Source organism: Ambystoma mexicanum, chromosome 6p (genome assembly GCF_040938575.1).
Source record: "Ambystoma mexicanum isolate Mex_15411 chromosome 6p, UKY_AmexF1_1, whole genome shotgun sequence".
Classification (NCBI taxonomy): domain Eukaryota; kingdom Metazoa; phylum Chordata; class Amphibia; order Caudata; family Ambystomatidae; genus Ambystoma; species Ambystoma mexicanum.
The window spans coordinates 1,362,087,795-1,362,103,532 of NC_090935.1; the positions used below are offsets into that span (position 1 = coordinate 1,362,087,795).

The 15,738-nt window shown below is 42.7% G+C and overlaps 2 long non-coding RNA genes across 2 annotated transcripts in view; one reads left to right on the forward strand and one right to left on the reverse strand.

Moving 5' to 3' along the window:
• Positions 1 to 1,178, reverse strand: part of LOC138510421 (uncharacterized) — a 232,916-nt gene extending 231,738 nt beyond the window's left edge. The window contains exon 1 of the long non-coding RNA XR_011280382.1: positions 542 to 1,178. This is a non-coding gene — a long non-coding RNA (uncharacterized lncRNA). The remainder of the gene's footprint in view (positions 1 to 541) is intronic.
• Positions 1 to 15,738, forward strand: part of LOC138510422 (uncharacterized) — a 140,632-nt gene that overhangs the window by 2,865 nt on the left and 122,029 nt on the right. The window lies entirely within an intron of this gene.

A 15,738-nucleotide genomic window follows, 5' to 3' on the forward strand; every position in this document is an offset into this window, starting at 1 on the left:
TTTACGCATGCTCTGTGAACTTTAAGTTCTATGTGTTCTATCTATGTAACCAGCAAGTATCTCTGTAACAGTGCCACAATGCCAAAGTGCTGATGCGCGCTTTATAAATGCAAATAAATAAATAAATAATAAATAAATAAATGTTGGTCTACTACAGTGTGTCGGGTCACAGCTAGCCTTTGAGAATGGAAGACCTGATCACGCTCCTCAAACCCAAGGAGTGAAAGAAACTGAAGGCCCAAAACAAAGCAACACAAAAGTAGTGCTTTGAAACATAACATATGGCAGAAGGCGCTATACAAAAACAAGATAACAAAGCAGTACCACAGAAAAGGGATCTTGTAAAAAATAGCAGTGAATATGATTTAGGGGTGGAATACATACTTGATTGTTGGCTACAGTAATGTGTGTTTAGGGGACAGTGGGGGGGGATTTAAGGGGATGTGAATCCTAGGGACGAAAAGATCGAGAATGAGGGAAGCAGGAGCAGAACATGCCTTTCCGATCCCATGTTTCCCTCTGCCAGTGTGGTCCACATTACCATTTGCAGGCTGTCGAGGTCCTTTTCAGCGTTCACCAAATCCTCGCAGGGAGCAGCTGCTCGGTGGCTGAGGGCTCTCGAGGCATGCGGGTTTATCGTGTTTTTCGGAGGCATTCACACACTCTGCTAAGCTGGGCAGCGCATTGTCGAGTGTGCCCACCCAAACTCACCGTCCCGGGGGGAGAGGGCGGCTTTGAAGGAAGGCTCGCGTGACTACAGGCCCAGGCCGAGTGGCAGATCTTATCAGTCACTTGAAAGGCGTCAGATAAACACTCACGGCTTGATTCCGCGTGACAGGGAGCGTATCATCCCCTTTCCTCTTGCGGTCCATGTGGTCGCTCATTTCTATGCATTTTATTCATTTGAATCGCCATGTATGAGTGGGCTTGATACACGGCAAGGAGGCCAAGCATGAATGCGCGGTATAAGTACAAGGCCCAGAAGAATAAACACCGGCGACTATCAACACAGCGCAGACAGGGAAGCCTTCGGGGTGCTGGGCACTGGGGGCTGCTTATCGCCCACACACACGTTCAGCACGCAGGCTCAAAACTGACATGTCTATCGGAATAGGCTTGCCCGAATGCCTCCTAAAGGGCACGCTAGCTGGCCAGTCACGTTGCCTCCGCTAGTCCGCGTGTTTTTTTTTTACTGGATAGCTGGAAAAGGGAATCCGTCCTTTAGCCAGAATGCCAACAGTCTTTCATGTGGCCGAGGTCCCATGCTGCTTTGCGTGCCAAATTACCATGGAAGCACTTGCTCGAAGGAAATGAAGGCACTGTGGAGCGGCGATAAAACTTTCTCAGCGCGTTGTGTGTAGTCCTGCCATGCTCAACTGCAGGCGGCTGACGAACAACACCATTCCTGCTTTCGGGCGGCCTGTGTTCTATTGTACAGCATATACAAAGTAAACGAACATCCTCGTTTCTTGTTTGACTGTGGCGCAATCAGTTGCGCGTGTGTTCCTGCCACTGGCAGGTGAATGCAAGTGCCGCCATTTTGGCCACTCGGCACAAGAGGACCAGCGTCTGTGCATCCCCTCGCTGCTGGAAGAAACAAAGAGTTCAGAAGGTTGGATGGTTTGCACCAGTGGATTTTGATTTGTGAGTGCACAAAATAGACTCTAGCAGAAGTCCTGCAAATATTCTATTAAACAATTCACTGATTTGTTTTTTATTTTGCTCCCTCTGATGGTTTTTATTGTACATGAACTGTATATTGCACTCAATGTTATACTGAGTGTGTAGGTGTTTGAGCATTTCACCCTTTTGCTTTCAGATCCGATGGCAGAGGTCACCAATTTTTAGTGAAGTTAAAGCAAATAAGTAGCATGAAAAATGGGTGCAATGTTTAACTATCCCGTGAAAAATACCCTATAGTAAAATTGAACAGGCACAGATGGAGAGGTGGAAAGAAAACAGTCTACACTAAAATGACACAAATCATTCATAATGAAGAAAGTAATGAAAAAATATTGAAATTAAATAATTAGATTTAAAAATGATTTATATCCAAAGCGCTGTGTATTAAAATGGGGGAATATATCTATTGTAAATAGACATGGTGAAACACACTGTAGCATTAAGCTCTGAATTCCCTAATTCTTTAAAAAATATACCCTCACACTAAAACATGGCACACCTCAACTCCTTGAATGGTGTACCATTATGCCCACACGAACAACTAGACATTGCCCTGTTTTCTCACTGTTATTTACATGCACCTCTTTTAACTAATCCCAATTTCTGGCCTTGCGCTGAGTCATTTGACGCCTGTCCCTTGTTACCTGCCTATGGCTCCACTTCCTTGCACTTTTGCAAATAACAAATGGTAAATACTGTGATTTGTGCTTTGAAATTATTTTTCTAAATTCATTAAGCTGTCGTTATATGTAAAAACAAAAACAAAACACGGTTCCTTTAAGGCATATTCTTAATTTCTGTCGTTATCGGTTAAGTGAACGATATGGTCCGGCCGTTTTTTTTTTTTTTAATGTTGTACAAAGATGCGATCGCAAAAAGCACTTTTTTGACAATTCATTTTGGCTGGGGAAACTTTGGGTGCGCCCCGTCACTTCTTCTAACAAAGCCTGGCATGACGAGGACGACCATGTGCTGTTCTATTTTTACCATCCAGCTTATCATTTGTGCCACGGGGCCCATATAACCGAACTTTCCACTGGTGCAGTGCAGTTTTACACCATATTTGCCCGAGAAGAAAATGCATTGCCTCTTTTTTTGCTCTGGTAAAAATGATGTTCAACATAGAACTTGCACTGCCACACAGGTTATATATTATGCGATTCACGTGACCAAATGTCTTGAGTTACTTGTGAGATGTATTTTGGTCCTTTCTCATCCGTGATACCTCGAAATTGTGTGATCAGAATAAAGTGCTTTAATTTATTATTTTTTAAACTGTGCTTCCAGGTCACATTGGAATAGGGGGGATTTCAATGGGTAATTCCCGTTTTTTGGTAAAGGTGAGGGTTAGGCTTCACATGGGAAAAGTACAGTGAAAAAAGTGCAGAGTGAGCCTAACTACCTCTCTCTAAGTCTGCCTTATCAGCCAGCCGTATTTTATATTTAGTGTATGCTTAATCAGTCACAACACATGTGTCACGTCAAGCAGGTTTTTAAGAAATAATAAAACAAAATGTATTCATTCATTAGTAAATCATTACACAACTAAAAACATATTTGACTTATTCTTGAGTACTTTCCACAAGGCACATTACACAAGGTAACAGACATTTGTCTACGATTTAGGAAACCCAATATAGGGCTGAGTAGTGGTGTTAGTACGTGACAAATTTTACTCATGTACACAAATTGACTTTGGAGTAAATCAACCTCGTTATAATTCTGTCAATGCGTTCACATTGGAATAGGCCCACAAAAAGAACTCTCTTGGACATTGAAAGCCATATGGCATCACTTAAGTAAGTTGTGTATGAATCGAGGGGGAACAGAAATCGCATCAGCCAGTAGCAACATCTGACGATGATCAAGACAAATGGAGTTGTTGTCTAGAACATCTGTGTTTGGCTAGAGGTCATAATTGTGTATCACAATCCAGGGGAATGGTCAGATAACTGGGCTGGGGCAAATTAGTGAATGCAGAGCAGCAACCGGCAACAACCAGATCATCATCTCTTGGAAGAGAATACATTTGTGTGATCGAAGACCAACCATTACAGGAATATGTAGGAGAAGCATATTCTCTTAAATTTGCATGTCAGTATTTCAGTGGGATAATGATGCTGCAATGCTCTGTGAATATCCATGAAATTAGACGCGTTTTTTTTCTCAATGAGACCGGTGTGATTCTGGAGTTACACTACGGGTCAGAAGTCAGTCTGCCCGTCTCCACTGTGGATCTCACCGCCTGTTAAGTGGATTGACCATGATACAATGACCCACAGATGGGGTCATTGTATCATGGGGTCATTCATCAGTGACCCACTGATGAATCAGTGGCAATCGAAACAGGCAGGAGGTTTCCCTGAAGACGGACAATCGTCTGAAATGCACTGGACCAGTTACAGTACTTCTGCCTGTGCCTTGTTTTTCCTTCATATGTATACTTTTATTATTGAACATATAAAAAGAATGACACATCAAAATGGATCTAATATGAATTGTTTCATAAAGGAATTTTTGAGAATATAAATCTATGATATATTCGGGTCCTTCTAAGTTCCTGACAGAGTTGCCTGGACCTAATCTGCATACTAATTATCCCCTATTGCAAAAGGAGCCTATTTGGTTATAGGACCACATAATTTAGTGAAAGCCTGCAATGGAGAATAATTTACTTTGGTGCCCACTGAACATATTCCAATGGTTATTAGGGCATTTACCATCTTTAGTGATGTGGCACTGCCGCTGCCTGCAGCATTGGGCTGTCAGAAACATAACATCTCTGACTTGACAGCAGCTGATCCCCTGGTACATCCCTCGATGAACTGGTGCATTCTTTCGAGTAAGACTGAATAATAGAACAGGCACATTTCACAGAAAGTTTTCACTGGGCACAGTTTTGCATGGTATAAGAAGTAGGGCATACTTTGCACTAGTACAAAAAAATATATCTTTGAGTGCTAATAATGTATGTATTAGCACTAGGACAAAGACTTCCCTGTTCAATAAGTGCACTGAAAGAATAATTTTCATTCAATGGGCAAAGTTTACATTAGTGCTAGTATGGTGCACATTTAATGTGAGACGGCCTCTTAGATGGAAAAAAAGGAACATACTTAATCATATTTTGACAAATAAATTTGTCTCCAGGATTGTAATGCCATTATAATATGGTAAAATCACAAACACAAGTTAGAATCAAAATAAAACAGTTGTAGAAGGTGATGGGAACCTTGCAGTGAGCATTGTCCTGGAGGAATGTTGGATGAAACGAACACTGAGCATTCATGCAGAATGTTGTAAGAGAAAAACATCGAGCTTTGTAAAAGTGGTGAAGGCCTTCTGCTGCCCTTTTGTGTACAATATCTAGTCAAGATTCCAATGTTATAATTAAGCAATAACACCCGTCGCGTTGGGCTGTCTCAGCTGGTAATGGACCACGGCTCAAGATGTAGGACTGAGCAAAGTAAGGGCATTAATGAACGATCTTTGCTTTGGGAAGGTATCTTGCGCTCTTAGCACCCTAAAGTTTGTACAGAGTCCACTGATATGTACAGAGTCCACTGATATAGGACATTATATTACTGCATCAATTCAGATGATTGTAGTTATTTTATTCTTGGGTTTATGATCAGCCGACACGTGTTTCGCCACTTCGGTTGTTTTCAAGGCTGTATTCATGTGTCAACATTCAATGCAAATAGATCATAACAAAATGATAACAAAAATGTAAAACAGCACACCATTGACATTGCATTATGTAGTTCAAAAATCAACCAAAAGAAAAATTGTATAGATAATTTAGTATTTAGTATTTATTTTATTTATACAGCACACCAGGCACAGGGGCAACCGGGCGAACACTTAGTTACAACATGATAAGGCAGACAGAGCATTTATAATTTACAAAAGTTACAGATATATACAAGGCACTTACACAGAGTAATTTACAAAAGTTACAGATATATACAAGGTAGTTACACAGTGAACATCCTAGCTAGGCCTATAATGTTCACTGTCTAACTACCTTGTATATATCTGTAACTTTTGTAAATAAATAATATATATTCGTTCAAATTATAAAAGGTTGAGTAAACATACCATGTGGTGTCACACATCAGATCAGGAAAGGAGGAATGGAGTCGGGTTGTAGCAAGATAGTTGAAGAAACAATGAGAATTGTGGGAAATGGAAAAGGGGAAACTGATTATAGTATTTGTCCTGATACTTATAATCATTAAAATATTTTTTTATCCATAACCCGTTGATGAAAACAACTGCACCCACGTATCTCATTATTGTAAACGTGAGGCCATTCTGCCCAGCCCAAAGTGTTCAGTGTCAGTAGATATTTGTGCATAGGTGAAGCGAGATCGATAAATTAATCGTGGGCTCTCTCCCTTATAGTTACTGGTGCGTTCTCCACTAGTGAGGCAGTACTGTTAGTGTAAGCTATCATTGCAAGCTTAGCACACTAGTGACAAAAGGGTCCAATCCCTTATTCCTGGTTGCCATATAACCTCAAAGTCTGGAGTGACCATCAAAAGCAATGACTCTTGTAGCAGCAGTAATTCAGTCTTCTATACTGTATTCAGAATTGAATGATATTGTCAAAGTCTGTATTATCGAAAAAAAGATAAATACTGTGACGCTGAGAATCTCCAAATTCCGATCTATATTATAAAGATCTCACCTGAATCAAGTATTTCCAATGTAATATTTCAAAGAGTACTTTGCATTAATAGGTCTTAAATGATTGGTGAAGCGCTGTCATGCACTTCCAGCTTTTCGCTCAATGATAACATTCATCTATAAAGAGGGATAATGTATTATCTGTTGAGTCAAAGAGTCTCAAAACTATTTTCCAAATGTGGTTGCATAAGCTTTATGCCAATATCCATAGTAGTATTGCATACTAATATAAAACCGAATAAAAAAATAATATATAAATCTGATTTAAGTCTAATTGATTACTTCCTTGCATGTCATAGGGTAATGTTTAAGGAAATCCTAAAACATTGAATATATTTTGTATAGTTTAAAGTCCGAATTCAATCCAATTTGAATAAACCAATAAAGGCAACCATGGCACGCTCAGCAATGAGATACACTGCCTAGTAATGCGCTTCATTGGATCTTGAATATATATAACTAACTCTTCCACTGATATATGGGGATCAATCCCCTCGCACAGTGTTCCTGGCTAATGCCTGTGAAGACTGAAACCTGGTGTCACGAGAACCCGCCATGAGAATAGCCGCAATGCAAAATAAAAAGAAAATGGTGTCCAATAAGGTAATGACGTCACGTGCAAGATTGCGCGTGATGTCAGTAACCAAACACAGGCCGAAGTCGTCACCCCGATGCACTGACTTCCCATCTAATGATTCCATTACACTCATAGCAGAGTTGCGGTGAAGCAAAGTATAGATAAAATGAGCCACCTTACAATGTCACAGGTTTTCGTGTTTTCTCACCTGTTTATGTTGCCTTGCAGGAACCTTTGCCGGGGTTTTCTTCCGTGCTGTTCGGGTCTTGCATAAGCCCGCTCGGCCGTTGTCGGATTCCAGGATTCGTTCAGCTTCTTCGTCCGGGATCAAGGAAACTCCAGGAAGACCAGGAAGGAAGAGTGCACACGGGGGAGGTGTGCGTGGATCATGGAAAGAACAGGTACAAGGAAAGGGAAGGAGAAGGAGAGGGTCCGGGAATTAGATCAGCAACTCAGTTCCAGGAGCACAACGCGACGCACGTCTAGCCTCAGCTAACGATAGCGTTGAAACGCACGGAGCCACAGGGGTGTGGTTAATTTATGGAACGTGCTGCATGGACGTAAAGGTCGATAGACCGCGTTCTGCGAATACGGCCATGTTGGTTGTTCTACAGCGAGTAACCCCCGACGTGCCAGGGACCAGGAGGACCAAAAGGGACGTGATCGATGGATCATTACAGCATGCCCCCTTCTAAAACTCGTTCCACCGGGTTTGCCTGAATGTATTAGATGGAATTTTCTGAGCAATCTGGGGGAGTTTAGGTTTGAGAATGGTTCCCAGGTACGTTCACTGGGTGGATAACCCTTCCATTCCACCAGCTATTGAAGTTGGCCTTGTCTATATCTGGAGTCACATATTCGAGACACTTCATATTCTAGCTGGTCATTGACAACCACAGGACTGGGCCTAAGATTAGTCCAGGTGGTTTGGATGTAAGGCTTCAATAGAGATTTGTGAAAAACTGGATGGATTTTCTTCCAGGATTCTGGTAGTTTAAGTCGAAGGGCCACAGGGTTAATGACTTCTTTTATAGGAAAGGGCCCATAATATCGAGGAGCCAACTTATTCGGTCGGAGATGTCGGGGCAGTAGCTTCGAGGATAGCCATACTTTATCCCCAATGGTTCATAAGGATGATGCCCTTTTGTATTTTTGGGAAGACTTCCTAGAGGAATTTGGTCGGATTTTCAATCGACGTTCAGCCGCCCTGCAAAAAGACAGGGAGTTGTTGACCCTACGCCAAGGAAGCACGGAACTGGTCACCTATGTAACTTCTTTCAATAGATTAGCCATAGAAACGGACTGGCCCCAAGAGAAAGGAATGGTGCTTTTCTACCAAGGCCTTCGAGAAGACCTCAAAGACCTGATTGCGCAAGTAGATCCGCAGCCAACTACCTGCTCAGGGATGATCGACCTAGTATTACGCCTAGATCAAAGCCAAAGCGACCGGCGCCAAGACAGAAGGAAGGGGGATGCAAAGACAATGGTACGTTTAGATCAACAAAGACCCAGTAAACCCTCTGAAAAAGGTACAGGCTCAGAGGACCGTTGTCCAAAGAGGAGAAGGACAAGAGAAGGCGAGACAAGCTTTGTTTATACTGCGGAAAAGCAGGGCATTTTGTGAGAGAGTGTCCCACAAAACCGAAAAGTAATTCATCGGGAAACGCCACCGCTCGCCAGTGAGGGTGGCCCAGGCGAGCTTAGTAGAAGACACCCCGAAGAGCTTGGCTAACACTTATCACAGCCAGGGAGCTCATGTGCTGCTGAAAGGGCAGTTGCGCTGGCAGGACAAACAGGTCTCAATAATACTCATGGTCGATTCAGGTGTGATGGGCAATTTTGTTGATGCGCAATTAGCGCAGAAACTTGGACTTCCTCTAGTCAAGAAAAGACTGGACGAAGAAGTTAAGGCAGTGGATGGATCTCCGTTGTCCTCAGGACTCATTACGCACCAGACACGAGATCTGCAATTGACATGCAGGGATCATCACCAAGAACAGTTACGGTTCGACGTCATAGCAGCTCCACATTTTGGATTAATTCTAGGTTTACCTTGGTTACGAATACATAATCCGGAATAAACTGGAAGGTAAGTTCAGTCCAGTTCTCGTCAAGCTATTGTGAAGAACACTGTTTGGAACCACGTAACACACAGATCATAGGAAGTACGTACATGGCGCTACCCGAAGAATATGCTGAGTATAGGGATGTCTTCAGTAAGGCCGCGGCAGAGACTCTACCACCACATAGACCATTCGACTGCCGCATTGATTTGGAAGCAGGAGCCGCGCTGCCATGCAGCAGAAGTTACGCACTCACGGAGGCAGAAAACGAACACCTCAAGGCTTATATAGAGACCAACCTAGCAAACGGATTTATCAGACATTCAACATCACCAGTCTCTTCTCCTTTATTGTTCGTCCCAAAAAAAACAGGAGATCTACGCACTTGCATCGACTGTAGAGCAATAAATCGGATAACTATTAAAAACCGTTACCCGTTACCACTGATACCGGTGTTGTTAGATCAAGTGAGAGGATCCACGGTATATACAAAATTGGACTTACGCGGAGCATACCATCTAGTCCGCGTAAGAGAAGGAGACGAGTGGAAGACGGCATTTAGGACCAAATTCGGTCTATACGAATATCAAGTAATGCCCTTTGGACTCTGCAATGCCCCAGCAGCGTTCCAACACTTCCTGGATGAAGTCCTACAGGGTTACCTAGATGTTTTCGCAGTTATATATATTGACAATATATTAATATATTCGCAAAATGTGGAGGAACATCGAAAGCATGTACGAGCTGTTTTGCAAAGGTTAAGAGAACATCAACTATATGCAAAGCTTGAGAAATGCGAATTTCATCGGTCAACTGTAGAATTACTAGGGTTTATCCTATCGCCTCAAGGAGTCACCATGGACAAGAGGAAGGTATAAGCCATAGTAGATTGGCCATCCCCTAGCTCTGTTAAGGAAGTCCAAACCATATTAGGATTCGCCAACTTTTATAGGCGTTTTATAGATGGATTTGCTCAAAAGGTGCTTCCAATCACCCGTCTGCTCAAGAAGGGATTGATGTTCCGTTGGGATTCAGCAGCTGAGGAAAGTTTCCAGGCACTAAAGAAGGCTTTCACCACAGCTCCAGTGCTTTTGCACCCAGATCCTGCTAAACCCTTTGTCGTAGAAACCGACGCATCAAGTTATGCTATTGGGACTGTTTTTTGGCAGCGTGATGATCATGGACAATTACATCCCGTAGCGTATTATTCCAGAACCTTGCTACCAGCTGAACAAAACTACGTAATAGCTGACCGGGAACTATTGGCCATCAAGGCTGCGTTCAGTGAATGGTGACACTATTTAATGGGAGCCAGGCATACCATCACAATTTACACTGATCACCGGAATTTGCAATTCCTAAACTCAACGAAAGCATTAAGTCCAAGACAATTAAGATGGGCAATGTACTTTGCTGAATTCGACTTCGTAGTCACGTATCGTCCTGGCGCAGAAAATAAAAAGGCCGACATCATGTCCAGATATCCAGACTCCTCATCGGTCTTGGCAGAAAATCCAATCGAAACAAATTCCATAGTGGATCCAGTACGGGTAATCGGGAGCATTACTGTGGATGATATGTTCCAAGATATCAGAAAGGCGATGACCACTCAAGAACTAGCACAATGGAAAATACAGGATGCAGACCGAACTGTAAAAGAAGGATTACCATTCTACAAAGGCTGCCTGTATCTACCCACTAACCAACTACAAAAAAAGGCTCTTCAGTGGTGTCATGATTCGCCATTCATGGGTCATCCAGGGGCGACTAAAACACTCGAACTACTCCGCAGACATTTCTGGTGGCCTCACATGATCCGAGATGTTCAAATATATTTGAATTAGTGTGAAAATAGTCTGCGTAATAAGGCTGATCATCAACGACCCGCAGGCTTGCTCCAACCTTTACCAACACCACCAAGGCCTTGGCATACGATTTCAATGGACCTCATTGTTGAACTACCTAAAAGTTTGGGCTTCACATCTATTTTGGTGGTTACAGACTATTTAACTAAAATGAGACGCTTTATACCATGTACAGGGACGCCCTCTGCTAGCGACCTCGCCGAGTTGTTTTTGAAGAACATAGTACGATTTCATGGTATACCTCAGGGAATTGTTTCAGACAGAGGCCCACAATTCACCTCCCATTTTTGGAGTGCCTTCTGTAAAGCAATAGGTATTGAGATGCGTCTGTCTACAAGTTATCATTCCGTGACGGACTGTCAGACCGAACGCCTGAATCAAACATTAGAACAGTATTTAAGATGTATGATTCACAGTCAAGGAAAATCTTGGGCGGAGGTAATTTGGCTGGCTGAATTTGCCTATAATAATGCTGTCCACACATCCACTAAAGTGACTCCTTTTTTTGGCACATACGGGTTTTACCCGAGGTTTCAACCAGTACCCGACCTCGCGCCTATGGCTCCAGCTGTGGAAGAACGCAGGAAACAATTTATCGGCACTTGGCAAGTCATGCAAAAAAATCTGTCCTCAGCAAAGCTATAAAAAAATACGCTGACAAGTAGCGCAGACCAAGCCCATCTTACCACATTGGGGACATAGTCTGGCTATCCACGCAGAATTTACACCTCCAAGGTCCAAGGAAACTCCACCCAAGATTCATTGGCCCATACCCGATAGAAAAGGTGATAAGTCCAGTGGCAGTACGGTTGACACTACCAAAGCACATGCGTATACATCCAGTCTTTAATGTATCCCTTCTAAAAGCAGCACCCCCGTCCCTGAAACCCAAGAAACCCCCACCCCTTATTGTCAATGACAATCCCGAGTTTGAGGTCAAAGCTATTTTGGACTCACGTGTTAAGCACAAAAAGCTTTGGTACCTAATAGATTGGAAAGGTTATGGCCCGGAAGAACAATCCTGGGAACCGGCTTCTAACCTGCATGCTCCTCGGCTCCTCCGTCAGTTTCATCGTAAGAACCCTACTAAACCCGGGCCTGCAAGAAGGAGGGGGAGTACTGTCAGGGCTGGGCAGGTTAGCAGCACTTCTTGTAGTAAACATATGTTCCCCAATCACCAAAACCCTGTGAATCATTTGATTAAACCTTATATGCAGTATATAAGCAGGAGTTTCCATCCATGTTGCAGGCAAAGTATGCAGGGACTCAGAATCCTAAAGAGACTACATTTCCCAGCAGGCCGTGTGCTTCACAAGCCTGCCGGGAGAAGAAGAACCACACGCGAGCCACGCCCAACAAACTGCGCATGCGCAAGCCGCGCCCAGGCTTCTTCTATTGCTATTCCGGCTTCTGAGGAGATTGGACGTGTTTCCCAGCGCGCCGCTCAGGGCCAGTCTATGCGGGGCATTCCGCCCGCCTGAACTCATCACAGGCCTGCACCAGCATACAGATAAGTGCTTTAGAATAATACTGTGTGTGGAAAGAAAGACTAACGAAGCGATCGAGGTCGCAGACCTGGCAGACATACTTGGCGGCTCAGTCCGCAACGCATGATCGAACATTAACCCGCATGCAGAGTGCATAGGGGAGACTGAGTGTAGCTCAAGTACATTCCGGGTGAGGCAACCTGGAACGAATACTTCTGGTGATCCAGCGGGGCAGGGCAGGAGGCGCGGGTGCGGAGCCTCAGGTGAAGACAACCCGACTCAAGCACACAATCGGGTCATGTTTGGGGGCACAAACATAGTGTGAGAACGTATAGTAGACCCAGCACACGCATATTGTGTTTTTTGGTATTTTCAGCGGAGCCTCCTACGGGTCACTTGGGACACCCGTGTGTTGAGCTAAGGAGAACAAGACTACGATCCGCAGCTAAGTACATTTCTGATCCTTTGCTAATGTGCTCTGTAATGTCACAAGGTGCAATGTATTGACAGGATGCCGTGTAACAGTGCACGTTAGCACAAGTCTTTAAACTGCATGAAGCTAATGCAGTGGCGGCAAAAAAGCTCATACTAACGCAGTGTTTGGGTGCAATGTAGCCTGGTTGAGAGCTCCAAGCAAAAGCTCTAGTAGTGGTTCCAGGCTCCACAACAAAGGCCCCCAGTTACTGGTCAACGGTGTGAATGTGTGTAGCATGAGTGGGCGGAGAACTCACCACAAGAATAACCAGTGGATGGGGCGGCAGGCGCTGAGGAGCATCTTTCCCTAATCTCCCCATTCCCATCCATAATCTCTCCCTGATCCTTTTCCCGGTGATCCTACTACCCCATACCCACCCACTCAACGGACCCTAACCCTCTTTCCCCGACGGGTTACAGTATCCTGTGTTTCCTATCGGGTCCAGGTGCCACGACCTTGCGGGGAGGCAGGTGTTCGTGCTGCCTCTGCGCCTGACAAGACTGAAGATTCCCCGACACTCATAAAAATGTATGATAATACAGAACATTATCTTCCCATCTAATAACAAGGAGATGTGTTCATCAAAAACAATCCCTGGACGTCGCACCAATGATGTAGCTTCCTATTCTCATGTTATCAATATGCTCAAAACTAATTAGTGATATTACAATATCTTAACAAAAGAAACGACCATTGCAATGTTGAACGAGGCAAAGCGGATGTATTTAGCATCAGAGAGCCCCACTGCTGATATTAGTAATTGTACAATTTGATGACAAAGTAATGTATGTGCATTTGGGGTACATTATCCTTGTTAACTGTGCTATAATCCAAAAATGTGTTGGCTCATGACATAGCCATATAAATTTGAAATATTAACTTCGCTCATTTCAGACGGGCAAAATGGTTTCACATTGGTAACATGGCATTAAATGATTTAGGAGTGATTGATGTCCTGAACAATATTACTAATAGAAATACCTTCCAATGGGCAATCACAAGAAACATGCATTTCGTGGTCAGAGTTAAGGCCAATCAAAGTACATCTCAAATAACAGATTGATTTACTTTCTAGTTGTCGTAATCTTAATTTAACATTTCCACCTCAATTACCCTTTGTGGTTTTAATTAATCCAATAAATCGAATATCTTCTTTGTTGTGGCACTGCTGCTGTTCATGCCAATGAATGGCCAATGGTGATTTAGGGTCAGCACTCTTTAAACTTGCCAGATGTTCCCTGATCCGAATTCTCAACTGTCTTATGGTGCTACCCACATACAGCTTTCCACACACACAAATAACAGCATATACCATATACCTTGTTTTACAGTTGATGAATCCATTGATCCGAATAGTTTTACCATTAATGTCGGTAAATGACTGACAATTGACATGAGCAAATTTGCAATGATTACAACTCCCACGATTAATAAAGCCAGTCTTAGTGTTAAGTCAGTTCTTATTGGCACTGTCATCTTTAGTGTTAAAAAAGGAAGGGCTCACTTTCTGTTTAATTGTCTGTGCTCGTGTGCTTGTCAGACAAATAGGGTTCCAGATCCTTATCCAATTTCAGAAGGTTCCAATGTTTAGAAAAACATTTATAGAGTGTGGGGGAATCTCGAGAAAATGGTATGATAATAGCAATGTGCCTTTGTTCTACTCTTGACTTGGATTGTTCACCTATTAGATCTGATTGTTTGGACCCGGAATACTTCTCCCGGGCATTGGTAATGGCATTAGGATGATAACTTTTATTTAGAAACCTTCTAGTCAGTACATTAACTTCTTCCAAATAATCTTCGTCATGGCTACAGTTTCTCCTGGCCCAGTAAAATTCCCCTGTGGGGATATTGTCAATTGTGGATCGCTGATGACTACTCTTAGCAAACAGTACTGAATTAATCTCTGTTGGTTTGCAGTAAGTTTTAGTTTGTAAAAGGCCCTTTTCCACAAAAATATGGAGATCAAGAAAATCATGGGCCACTGTGCTAGCAGAGCCGTAAATCGAATGCCAACACTGTTAATATTAATATGTGAGACAAAATTATCAATTGATTCAGGTGTCCCTTTCCAAACAATCAGAACATCATCTATAAACCGTCTCCAAGTAATGAGATTGGTTCCAAACAAGTCTTGATTGTAAATGTGTGTCTCTTCAAAAAAAGCCATAAAAAGATTTGCCAGAGTCGGGGCAAATTTGGCGCCTATGGCCACCCCATTAGCTTGAGCATAGTATTGATCATCAAAAATGAACACATTGTTATTTAATGTGAATTTAAGAAAACCTTTCAACATGTTAATATGTTTGATGTAAGAAGCAGAAGAATTTCTAAAAGTGTAATCAATGGTTTGTATCGCCAACTCATGGTCTATGCTAGTATACAAGGCCGAAACATCTAGATTGGCCAGTAGGTATTCCGATTTCCACTCTAAAGTTCTGAGAAATTGTAAAATATGCATGCTATCCCGAATAAAAGATTTCATCTAAAGTATTTGAGGTTTCAAAGCTTCATCTATATATTGGGACCAACCCTCTGTTGCCCATCCTATACCGCTCATTATTGGTATTACTGCAGGTAAAATATTAAAAGGCTTGTGTATTTTAGGTAGAAAGTAGAGGGTGGGAATAGTTGGTTCCGTGTTAGTCAAAAATGCCTTTCCTTATCTGCTAGCAGCCCCTTCACATACCATGATTGGATTAGGTCCAAAAGTTTGGATCCTATCCTCTTGGTTGGGTTTGCCAATTAGAGATTTCAAACCTAAATCCAAATTCACACCCCAATTAGGGACTGATAATGTGATAGAAACTTTCCATAAAGCAATCACTAAGGACATACATGACTATCTTGACAAGAATTTGCATTGCAAAAAGAAAACCAGATCCAATTTGAGTAG